The sequence below is a fragment of the Ptychodera flava genome, chromosome 10, assembly GCF_041260155.1.
Source record: "Ptychodera flava strain L36383 chromosome 10, AS_Pfla_20210202, whole genome shotgun sequence".
Classification (NCBI taxonomy): domain Eukaryota; kingdom Metazoa; phylum Hemichordata; class Enteropneusta; family Ptychoderidae; genus Ptychodera; species Ptychodera flava.
In genome coordinates, this window is record NC_091937.1 from 32,994,182 (window position 1) to 33,007,616 (window position 13,435).

Consider the following 13,435-nt stretch of genomic DNA (forward strand, 5'->3'; position numbering starts at 1 on the left):
TTTTTCATTCACGACCGGTCGTGGGGTCGTGGCGATGCATGTTGGGAGAAAATAAAGTAGTTTTTCAAAGTTTTCCTTCACGACCGGTCGTGGAGTCGTGGCGAAAGAGAAAATAAAGTATTTTTAAAAGTTTTTCCTTGGCGACCGGTCGTGGGGTCGTGGTAATAAATATTCAGAGAAAATATAGTAATTTTTCCGAGTTTTTCCTTCGCGACCGGTCGAGGGGTCATGGCGATGCATGTCGGGAGAACATAGAGTATTTTTTTAAAGTTTTTCCTTGGCGACCAGTCGTGGGGTCGTGGCGATGGACGTTCAGAGACAATAAAGTACTTTTTCAAAGTTTTTTTCTTTGGAGCCGGTCGTGGGTCGTGGCCATGGACACTGAGAGAAAATGAAGCATATTTTCGAAGTTTTTCCTCCACTACCGGTCGTGGAGTCGTAGCGATGCATGTCGGGAGAAAATAAAGTATTTTTTGAAGTGTTTCCCTTCAGAACCGGTCGTGGGGTCATAGCCATGGACACTGAGAGAAAGTAAAGTATATTTTCAAAGGTTTTCATTCGAAATCGGTCGTGGGGTCGTGGCTGTAAAGTGTTAAATTTTTCTCCGACATTTTGATCCACGACCGGTCGTAAGGTCGTGGCTCATACGCAGAGATTGTTTGATTTATTGTCGTACTTTGGACACAAATATTTAACATTATCACTTTATGGAGAAAAAGACAAATGTACACGTCTACAAATACACGTATTTTCTGTTCCGTGTGTTCACAGTCCCTCTACCGTGGCATGAGTAGAGGGACTGCGTTATGTTGCGTTCCGTGAACTTGACCTGCTGACCTTCGGACCTCTGACCAACATGGCGCCTTGCAGTGGAGTCTTTGAATGTGCCGTGTATAGGTATACATTTTCATCGTTTGTTGTCTTATTATATCATAGCAATAGCGAATGCATAACAGACAAACACCAGAAACACGATGCTTTGATTAGGATGCCACCCACCCGCCTATAAACGGCGTAAAATACTTGACACCGACTCTTCTTTTACGTCCGACACTTCGGTGACAGGAGGTGTTCGGCACAACGTGGTTTTTGAAAGTCATTTGCTCACTGCAACGGGTAGAGTTTTTGCAGGAACTGTAATGATGCGGCTATTGAAGACTATTTCTGGCCCCATTGTGATAGAGCAAGGCTGTTGTCGAATCAGATGTTGTCAGCTCTCGAGGAGTTCCACCCCTATGTTCCCAAAACCCTATGTTCCGATACGCGACACATCCCATATATGTTCCGACACAAATGTGTAAAATCCTATCGGAAAGTCCATGTTTAGAGGGCAGGTGTACATTTCTACTCAATTTAAGTATTTTCAGTTCTATTTAAAAACATAAATATACAGAAAAATACTCAATTAGAGCGGCCTGTACCCAAACCATAGTGTTCAGATATTTACATCCAAAAGAGGTGATTATACTTCGGCTAATTACAGAAATGGATTTCACGATGTAAAAAAGGGTGGAATTTGTTACCGATTTCAAAACAGACAATGCACGTCCACTGCATCAGATTGTGCCCGTTGTGAAAATCAAACCCAGAAATAGGCTGAAATTAATTCAACACATGATTGATATATGTTCAGAAGTTACTTTTAAATTTCTTTGCGTGTAGTTCTGACCGTTTTTAAAGACACATATTTCTCGTGACTGGTTTCTCCAAATGTAGAACTTATTGCTATTGGGATTTTTGATGTGGATTTGATTTTGGTCGTTGCTCTTCCATTTTTATTTGAGAACAACCCGTCAATGTGGATAGCCAAGATATTGAGATATGTGAGTACGATATTTTTGACGATATTATACGTAAAATTAATTAAATTTAACAAATGGGAACCATGCAATAGACAGGGAGAACATTCAAGTAATTCTCGTGATAATGTTTCAATGTAAAGCTTCCCAAACGCAAGTAAAATATTCGTACATTTCCAAGGATTTTATAACAGATGCATATTTGACATGAGCTTACAGGTGATATTCAGTTTCTTCCTTTCTTCCTTTATGACAAAACAATTGAGCGTGTTTAAAGTCCCTGCATACTCCCCGACACTGTATTTTCAAAAATACTTTCAAAAATCCTTGCAGTAAATGTTTATGTGCTTTATTAATTGCCCGATCTGATACTGGGCCCGGTTAACAAAGCAAAACATATCTAGAACTTGCAACTTGAAGAAACAGTAACTGTATGTTCGGCCATGTGGATTTGATAAAAACTATTATTTTCGCGAATAATATCGCGCTCCGCGAAAAATAACATAACGCAATCGAAATGAAAAAACAAAAAAGAAGAAACAAATAATGAGTTCTATTTGTAACTACCAACGAATCAACATATGAAATGAAATGTAGCAAACGTATGGTAAAATATTTTAATTGAACGAATGTTTCCTTGATACTTACCATTACTGGCTTTTTAGATTGTAGATTACAGATGCAACTCCAACAGGCCATAAGATAAAATAACGGATAAAGAGTAGGCCCTAATTGCTTCTCATTTTTTCATAATTCTAATCTGGATGAGAAGGGTGTCCCTATGACACGAACATGTTGAGATGATATGTGGATTCTACTGTATTACTATACAATCAAATGCAGTGTGGTCTTTATTTCGCAAATAAATATGACACAGTAATCGCTTTGTAGAGGTCAAACTCCCATTATTTTACGTAAGAGTAGATCATAAAAATATGGATCACCAGGAATCGATCAAATCTTTATTCCGGTGCAAACTTGTACGATTTTTCGTCTATTGTACCATGACTCTCTTGAATTGGAAAACACCAACCAGCGGCAAGAATTGAACACCGGCGTCTACAGTAACATTTATAACTTTTTTACATATTTACCTATTACACTGTAAATAGGACTTGACAACCGGAAACCTAGTTCCTGCAGAACCTTTCCATATATAGCTGGGGGTGTCGGAACAAAGGGGTGTCGGAACATAGGGGTGTCGGAACATAGGGGTGTCGGAACATAGGGCGGTCACCTTAAGGGAGGACATCAAGCGTCTGAGTGTAAAAGACTATACGTTTGTAAGTTTTACGCAACGTAAACAAGTCCTCCCTGCGTTCTCCCAATGGATACCAGATTCAGGTTAATCCTGGTACAGCGGGTTAATTACATGATCAGGTCAATTTTGTGAGAAAAATGAGAGAGTGAGAAAATATCTCAAAATATCGAAGGAATTTCGTATTCTTCATCTGCCACTCGGTGTACATAGAAGTTTTGTCTTATCACACGTAATGAGTGTTTTTTAGAATGATATTGCGATGCCATGTGCCAGGCGACTTTAAGATTTTTTTTCAGCTCGCAACTCTCTTGAACTTACACAACCCTGGGCGATTGTCTGATCCGATGTCTTGTCTGTCTGTTGGAATGATATCCAAGGCTGCGTTCACAAATAACGGTGGGAGGGGGCTGGATAAATCGCGATTGAAATCTTATTTTTTTCAGATCCGCCTCAATACCCTAAAAAATTCATTTCCCCGTCTATATGATAAAAATTTTCAAGTCCCCTCCCTTATAATTGTATTGCCGCATATTTATTAGGGATGCACGCAAAGTAAAAATAAACATGTTTTGGGCAGTTCTGCTCGCAGATGTTCGACACTACCTGTTATTAGCAGTTTGTAGAGCCATATTCCTAGCAAGTTCTTATGCTCGAGATGCCATTGAGCCTGCTCAATCACAACTATGACAAGACACCAGGGCCTTTCAATACCATAATAATCGTATGTACACTGTCACTATGCTACTAAATGCTTTCTTCTGCATGGAAATGTTTTTATTTTTGTGGCTCAAACATTTTAGTCATGGTTTAAGGACTGAACGGTACACATGAATTGAAGCTTGTAGCTTATGGCAAGCTATCGTACAGTGTACACTGACTGAATGCCTCAGACGTAAGGGCTTATTTGTGAAGTTTTATTTTAAACGTTCTGTTTGGATGACATTGTTGACATGCAAGTTGTGGTTTAGGAATTTCAACATGGGTTAAAGTGGGAATACAGTATTTTGAATTGGCTTTAAATGGGAATCACTCTATTTATGCATAACCAGATACCCAGAACCATTGTACATAAGTTGATATCAATCACATATCAAAGAGAGAACAACAGTAAATCAAAACCTTTAGCAGGTAACCAGAATGTTTGCATCCATCATGCTTTGCGTATATGGAAGCCTGCTTTTCCAATTTGTAGGTACAGCTTCATGTGGAAGGGACAACAGCTGGATCTTTTGACATGTTTTCATGATTTTTATTCGGTATATTAAAGGGAAGCAGTCGTCGGAACTCTACTAAAAGGTTGCCAGGGACCCCTGCCACCGATGTAAACACTGTATCTACATTACGCTTGCGAATGATGAATGTTAAAATATGTTAACGATGAATTTCGTAAAATTTAAATGTTGCAGCTATGTTGACTTGATGCATCTAGATGTCATACATGAAATACCTCGTTTGTGAACAAGAAAGTCGCACACGCGCTTCCGACGACTGCCTCCCTCTAAAGACAGGAATTCCCAGATTCTATTGGTCGACATATCATGCAAAAGAATAAAGTAGACATACCAATACATTAAATTTTGGTCTAAAATTCATTTAGGGTAGTACAACATTAGTTTCAACCCTTTAACCATCATGGTGGACCTCTAAAAGAGCAAAATTTGAAGAGATTTCCAGAATATGAGACACCATGGTTTATATTATAGAACAAAAGAGACAACTTGAAAGAAGTCGTATAGTAGCAAACTATAGCAACGCTCAGTGAAAGAAAGAGTGCCAATGACACTTTCCTCATATTTGATTACATATGGCAGAACAGAGTGAGTGTATGTACGATGTTTTCTAGCTCTTGTGGGCTTTAGCTCTTAATATTCATAATGTCAAGTGCGTTTGAACACGTTTTGATGTCCATCGAAGTACGTATAATAGTCGGCAACTATTGCAACGGACACACATATACACCATCATGGCATGCGGCTTTGTACATCAAAAACAGGGACACAATCTACCATACCAAAGTAAAGGTGTCCGTTGTTTATATAGTATTTGCGTTTATGTTTATTTTATGTTTATATTGCATGGAATTAATAAAGACAATATTTGGTCCCTCTTCCGTCTGTGGTCGCATGATCGAAGACGAAGGTAACATATCGCATGTGAAAACTGGCATTCAGCAGTGTGCACTCTTGCAAAATTCATGCAGGTTCATAATCTTAAATATATTGAAGTAAGCATAATCTTGAATATATTGAAGTAAATATAAGCTCTAAGGTTAGGCAATTTAGGGTTTCTTTAGGGCTGCCACTACTGATAATTGCCAGACTTACATGATAATGGCATGTGCCAAACTGCCCCCATAATTAAAAGTGAAACCTTAGTCCAGCCAATTTCATCATTTATCCCTTCTGATAAAACCCTTGAATAAAATGCAGCTCAAATTTGTCACATACTTGCACGCGCTGACGACTATGGCGCTATGAAAAGAGATGTTGAAGTAGACGACATTCATGCTCGGAATCTAATGGAATAAAGGGCTCATGGTAGCAGCGTGTTTGACATCATCGGCGATACAGACGATTGGAGCTATCAAGGAGAGGAGTACTGTCAATATGCGTGAACAGTTCCGAGCGTTCGTATGACGGACAGCGATATTTCTGACATCGATTATTACTTTCCCCCGACTGAAATCAAACCATACCAATTTGAACCAAGATATGTAATAATGGGAAAGCATCTGCACACATATCTTGGTTGTTTGCGTTTTGTAGATATATGATTCCGTGGAGGGAGCCATCGTGCTTGTACAAGACCCCGAACTGGATTGGAGACACTAAGTTAAAGTGACCCTGCGATCCTTCAACGCTACGTTTCGAAAACAGTTTTCTTCATCAGTAGCTGAAAATTAATTTTTGGTTCGTGAATGATACGGAATGATTGACTGATTGCATGTGTTACCATGTAAATCGAGCTTGGCCAGATCTCTAAGGTTGCGAAATCTCTGATATATCGGAAAATATTTATCCGCAATTTGACAAATCTATAATATCGTCTATTTTCGAAGTTAGGGTCGAACTTAGGAAATCGGGCTTGCTCAGATCAGTACATTGAGAAATGTTCCTATATATATTGGATATTTACCCGCGATTTGAAAAATCTAGTATAGTCTATTGTTGCCTAAAGAATGTATTTCGCGCAAGACAAGCAAAAACTTCTGATGATGTCCAATCGGTCCTCTGTCCAAGTCCCGATCATCAAGTAAAATGTATTACATGTAAAGAATGTATTTCGTGCTAGGCCCTCCCAAACTCTCGATGATATCCGATCGACCCTCTCGACGAAGTTCAAATAGTAATGTGTATGAAAGTTTCGTGTGGACATTTAATGAAAAAAATGCATTAAATGTAAAAAAATGTATTTCGTGCATGAATAAATCTAATAATGTAAAACATGCAGGATTCTTGAATACCGGCCATGGATGCTATTTTTGAACTAAGAGTCGGACAGAGGTAGTCGGGTGGTCAGATCTGTTAGGTGGTGAAATCTCCGATATACATCGGATATTTACCCATGATTTGACAAAGTATCGTCTACTATAATAGTTTAAGTCCTAAATCGCCGATCTTTATCTGGTTAATATCGGTGATTTCGCTGTGTGTCGTGTAGTTTCGTCTTCGGATATTAAAAGAGTCCCGAAATCGCCCATCCGCCAAACCAGTGATTTTTGGCTATGTCAAGATACAAACCACATTGTGTAGTGTCGTCTTGTAGTGATATTGGAGTCCCGAAATCCCTTATAAAACAATCATCCTTGGAAGGTGCAGAGCATGCTCTGTCAAAGATAGAAGTTATGCATAACTTCTATCTTTGACAGTTTTTAACATTTTACTAGTACCTCGCCCGACTTTATTTAGCAACAGTCTTCGAAAAAGCTGTTCTGTGGGAAAACGGTAGAAACTAACACCGTTTTTGTTCTTCCTCGAGTCATTTTTGCACCCAACTGCACAACAGTTGATCATTTTTCATGCCACTGAGCACTCGATTAAAAAGTTGTAACGTGCAGAACTGCACTACCAGTCATAGACAGTCAGACAGCCAAGCGCTCATTAGCATAGACACTATCAACCGATCACAGTACCGGGCGATTGGAATACGTTTGCATCGTAAAAGATGCGCTCAAAATACATGACAGTTACCACATACGTAAATTACATGTTGAACTATGACACTCAGTGAATTTATTCCAAAGTCTCCTTTCAGTTATTTTATAAATCATGTCAAACTGAGCACTCTCTGTGACACAAATTCATCAGCCGGGTTCTGGGCAATTTACTGCAAAACCAGAAAGATAGCACAACTCAGAATTAAAGAGAGGTAATTCCATATAAGCTTTATCGAAATGGGTACTTTCTAAATCTTTAAATGCTTGCGTTATGGTAGGTGTCAAAATTAACGATCTGATTTCCCTACAAAGTGAGAGGCCGCGCTGGTCGCCATGCTAATCAGACGAGACTAGCGACACTGGCAGGCAGGCTATGACCTCTGCCTATTCTTAGTTTAATGTTAAAACCATAAAACCAAGAAATCTAGTTGTTGTTGTATGTATTGTTGTTTATGTTTATTAGTCGTGATGTTGTTGTTGTTGACAAAAAATTCAACTAACATAAATGTTGTGTTGTGGCTGTTCCGTACTGTAGATGTCATTAGAAACGCTACAAGGACACTATCATTCTTTGACACGATGTATGCCAACGTACAATGTGCATGGGCATGGTCACGACCCCACGACCGGTCGTGAAGGAAATACTTTGAAAAACTGCTTTATTTTCTCCCGACATGCATCGCCACGACCCCACGACCGGTCTTGTAGGAAAAAACTTTGAAAAAATACTTTATTTTCTCCCGACATGCATCGCCACGACCCCACGACCGGTCGTGAAGGAAAAACTTTGAAAAACTGCTTTATTTTCTTCCGACATGCATGGCCACGACCCCACGACCGCTCGTGAATGAAAAACTTCGAAAATATAATTCATCTTCTCTCCATGTGCATGGCCACGACCCCACGACCGGTCGTGAAGGAAAAACTTCGAAAATATACTTCATTTTCTCTCAGTGTCCATGGCCACGACCCCACGACCGGCTCTGAAGAAAAAACTTTGAAAATATACTTCATCTTCTCTACATGTGCATGGCCACGACCCCACGACCGGTTGTGAAGGAAAAACTTTGAAAAAATACTTTATTTGCTCCCGTCATGCATCGCCACTACCCCACGACGCGTCGTGAAGGAAAACTTTGAAAATAGACTTCATTTTCTCTCCATGTCCATGGCCACGACCCCACGACCGGTCGTGAAGGAAAAACTTTGAAAATATACTTCATCTTCTCTCCATGTGCATGGCCACGACCCCACGACCGGTCGTGAAGGAAAAACTTTGAAAAAATATTCTATTTCTCCCGACATTTATCGCCACGACCCTACGACCCGTCGCGCGAAGGAAAAACTTTTAAAGAAATACTCTGTTTTATCCCGAATCATTTTTGCAATGTCGATACGGTCATACACTGTGAAAGTATTGTATGACTTGATGATTTAGGCATGATACGTACAGTACATAATATGCGCAAATTGTCCGAGTCGAAGTATGAAACGTCTAAGCTCAGATGGTAAACAAAATTATGAAAAGGCCTCCCAGAAAATAATAATGAAATGTGAATTTGTCGGTAATGTTGGAATGTCCAGGAATCACTCATCAGGCTCTACATAGGTAACCATGCTTTTAGGCCATCTGCACATTGCAGGCTAACCTTCGACCCATAAAACATTGCCAGCTGTACTCATGCGCTACATCCGCTATTGCGGATTGCGAAGAGGAAACTGGCGACGATGAGTAGTATAGTAGCTGAAGCAGTGGAGAAATACTAGAAAATTCAACTTTATATCATGTAACTTTATATCGGATCCATATTTATATAAAGCTGCGACCGGCAACCATTCATGGAGAAGAAATGCTAGTTAAAATGTCGACCGGTCGTGAAGAAACATGCAAAAAAATCTCTCCTGAAAGCCACGCACGACCTGCGACCGGTACAACGCCACTGAAGGTTTTTGAAGGAAAAGTCAGTGAAAATTCGTCCAACTTCTGGTAGTGGTCTAGCATGAGACGACTACCCCACTTCTGGTGTCGGAAAGAATTACAACATAACTATTCGGCTGGAAAAGATTGGTGGGAATTACCATGTCACGCATGCGTGTTTAAACGGTCATGACAAACTCGAACGGCGCATATTACAAAAAAACCCACGACGAAAATTGAGTCGTACGACCGGTCGTGTAGCGTGCTCATTAAAATCGTTGGTTCATTTTGGGCCACATATGCGCATTTTCAACTATCGAAGCCATAGGTCCCCCTAGACCACAAGCCAGCGAACACAAGCCAAAATTAGCATACATATAGTCAAATACGTCTTCAAAAAATCGTCGGTGTCATTTTACATGAAACTACTTATCACTTTGTTAGGGAGTCCCAAACACACGGTGACCTCGCAGTTACTTTTGAACATGGACGACACTGAGTTTGTTCGTGACCACGTCAGTGGTAGTTTGTCTAGGCTGCTACTTGACCTTGACCAGCCCGACAGACGGGGAGATGTGTCACGTAGGTGTGAGAGTCTTGTTAGACTTTTGTCACAGTTAGGCCTAAGTGGCATTTGAATGTGTAGTGAGCGTATTGTCCAGCTGGTGCAAGCCGCTCAACGTGAAATACATGATGTTGAACATAGTGGTCACGGTGTAATAAAGGGAAAGTGGCTTCACTCATCAGCCATCTCGTCTTGTATGTGGTTTGGTGTGTTTAGTGTTAGCTCTGCATTGCACTGGGCTGTGTGTTACCGGCGTTATACGGCCTCCCACTACATGTGGTTGGAAGCCGTATAACGCCGGTAACACACAGCCCTGCCTAGCCCTGCGTACGATGCTGTGTGTTCCGCTACAGCTAATCGCCACGCTCACCAGGCGATTAGCTGTAGCGGAACACACAGCATCGTACGCAGGGCTAAGCCCTGCCATGCAGGGCTAGTTTAGTGTTTGAGTTGTGTTTTGGCTGTAATAGTGTGGAAATTAATAAGCGAGTTGTTAATTTTAAAATAAGCCATGGCGAGCCACGCATGCATGCTCTTGATTAGACGACATGATAGCGACCGAATTAGGCCTACGTGATGGCGGAGGTCGGCGGTAAATCTTGATAGCATCACAAGTGTTTCCGGTCCATATTTTTGGACCCTCTAGAACATCACATAGGAATAACTCTAAAACTCCGAAACGTCATGTGACGTATCTATGACGCGTTCTGACGTAGTATAGCCCAGAAGGAAAAACGTGGGTAACTACAATGAAGCAAGTTAGGGATGCCTAGGGAGAATGCGAATCCGTAATGTACGATGCTGAAGTTATTTTCGTATTCGTTTTCGTATTCGTTTTCGTATTCGTATTCGTATTCGTATTGGAGTCACTGACAAAATTTTTTACTTTTAGTCCAAATTTCGTACGTATTATATAAAAGTTCTGTCTTTACAGAACTTAAAGTGCTTTTATATGACAATATATCGATACTTCAATATTTGAGAATGTAAGTTGAAAAAGATCCAATCTTTTTAGGCCCTACATTGAAAGATATCGTTGCTATAATTAGAGGAGAGATTTTAAAAACAAACGGCCAGTACACAGGCACTCCTTAGCTGGGTAGTCTGTTGAATAGATCGATTTTCTCGGTTCGATCTATCGATCCCGTAGTCGATATGCGCGCCATTGTAACCAAAATACACACTAGGTTACAGTGGCGGGCATACTGACCACGGGATCGATAGATCGAGCCGAAAATCGATCTATTTAGCAGACTACCAAGCTATTAGCGCCTGTGGGCCAGTAGTAGTCTTTGGAGGAAAGATTTTTTAAACAAACATCATTTTCGTATTCGTATTCGTATTCGTTTCGTATTAACTTTATCACAACAACCAACTTAAACATTCTGTTGACATCATTAGTATCGATAATGGAAATTTAGCTGACCCGCCAATTTGACGAGTTGTAAACTTAAAAGGTAATTTTCTTGTTTTAAACTGATATCTCTGAGAAAGTGATCGTCATAACGACATGAATGCAGGGCTCAACGTTATCGCATGCCCCTAAGTCGATGACATGCTATATTTAGACTGCTGTCGCAAAGAAAATATCATCTCATATGATGTGGGAAAGCGTCATAAAAGAAAACGAGATGAATAAAATGGTATCATAGGCCTATGTCCCGATCGGTACATTTGTTTCCCTAATAAAGATTAAATTGATGTGTGAGCTGTTGTCAGAGTCTTTATTTCAGTACGGCCCATCTCTTTTTCTTTCCTTGCGTTTGCGTCAACTGTCATTGCCAGAACATGTTGATCGACTTGCGTTATGATAAGATACACCAGAATGCATGGAAATTAATTTGTATCGCGAAATATCGAGAAATACCTGTATTCTATGATAAATAGACTTCAGCTAGTCTAGTAGCTGTCGCAACTGGCTCGATCGGTTTCCGTCATTTGTTACTGTGCGATCCAGTTTCAGTGTTACGCAGTTTGCCCCGCTCTACAACTCCGTTCTGCAGGTCACTCCAAAAACTTTCAGCAGTACTAGTTTGGGGGACCAATTAAGCCGCTAGCCGTAGATAGCTACTTTTTTCAACAAAAACTCTGAATAGAAATGCAGCAACTATCAACTTTCGATAGATATTTTGTAGGCAAGAGAACAAAACTCAAACGCATATGCGCATTTAATCCTAGCTGTGATATCGCAGCGGTACTTGTGGCGTATATCGAACTCGCTCGGGTCATTGAGGTCATCGCCACAGTCCCATCCATGGTCTGTTCTCTACTACCTCCACGGTTCTACATAATTGCAGTCGCTACCCGGCAGATTTGCCATGATATTTCAACAAAGTTGCTTGCTATTTAGATCTAGCTGAAAACAAAAACCTTTATGAAACAGGATAATCCAGTCCAAGCTTGATGAAACCGATGCTTTGATCTGCTTTCCAAATGACGATTTCCGGAAATGGTCTAGCCGGTCACATGCCACTAACGCAAATATTCATTACGCACGTGAACGCATGAAACATGTTGCAGTTACTGGTTGCTTGTTTTCCCTTGTCAGCTATATTTTGATGACATTTTATGCTGGGATTATGATTGGTTCATTTGAAATGATGTGACAGCACTAAAACTGCTTCTGATACTTGATTGGATTGTAGTAAATTTATCATTAAATTCATGGGATATTTTGACAGATCATTCAAGATAACATCAGCAGACACATTGGCAGCGCTGTGCAGAGGAGAGAACGCGCTCAAACCTTTGAGTAACTCCGCTCAACGGCTATGCTTATTCAATGCGTATTTTGGGGTCGTGGCCTTTCAGGACAATGCTCCGTGAACACTGAGCGAATATATGTTGTATTTGATCACGTATACGGTATGGATAAATTTATGTCTTGAAAAAAATTCAGTCGCAATCTCATAAAATTTGGTCGCCTATGCGACTGAAAATGGTCGCTACTTTGAGCCCTGATTGAATGTAATACATGAATTATCGGTCGGTCCGGTTTTATGTATAATATTGCTCACATCTTTACTCTGAAAGATAAACTACCTATTGTCATTGATTTATGTTACTTTCTCCCCTGTAGCAGCACGTACAACTTAGTCGTAACTTGCAATTTTGTAATTTTTGCCTTACCGCAATCCCTGAGTTTTGTAAAGTATTGTATTGTATTGTTATTATAATTTATTTCAGGTTTACGTAGAGCCATATCAAAATCAAGTAAAATACTTGAAATACAAATTGTAAATGGATATGATCATTCTAAAGTGAGTCCAAAAGGATGACCGGATATAACAATTTTCACATTTTTTTATTCAGATGGTTGTCCTAGACAAGTCCCCCGTTCATCATAGCTTTCAACAGTCACCCGTTTTGCAGCGCCTCACAAAAATCTGCCCTCCCCGCAAAACAATGGTACAGTCCAGGGCAGCTCCTTTGCATCCGCTCTCACGAGTCCCATTACTTGGCACTGACCACCTGATTTCGGGGTGCATCCAGCTGCCCGGTCAAGAGACATTGGCTAGCGAAGATGCTGCCTTACCAGATCCCAACCGATTTTAAGTATTTTTTTTTCAAATAAAATGAAGTGAACAAAATTCTTTAAAATCTACAAATGCAAATTTATGTAAATTTAACCAAATTTGGCAGATGAATTACGAAACAAATTATCACAATATTTAAACCTCAGTAAATATCGTATATTGCACGTTTCATACCTGAAACCTGGACTAAAAATAACAAT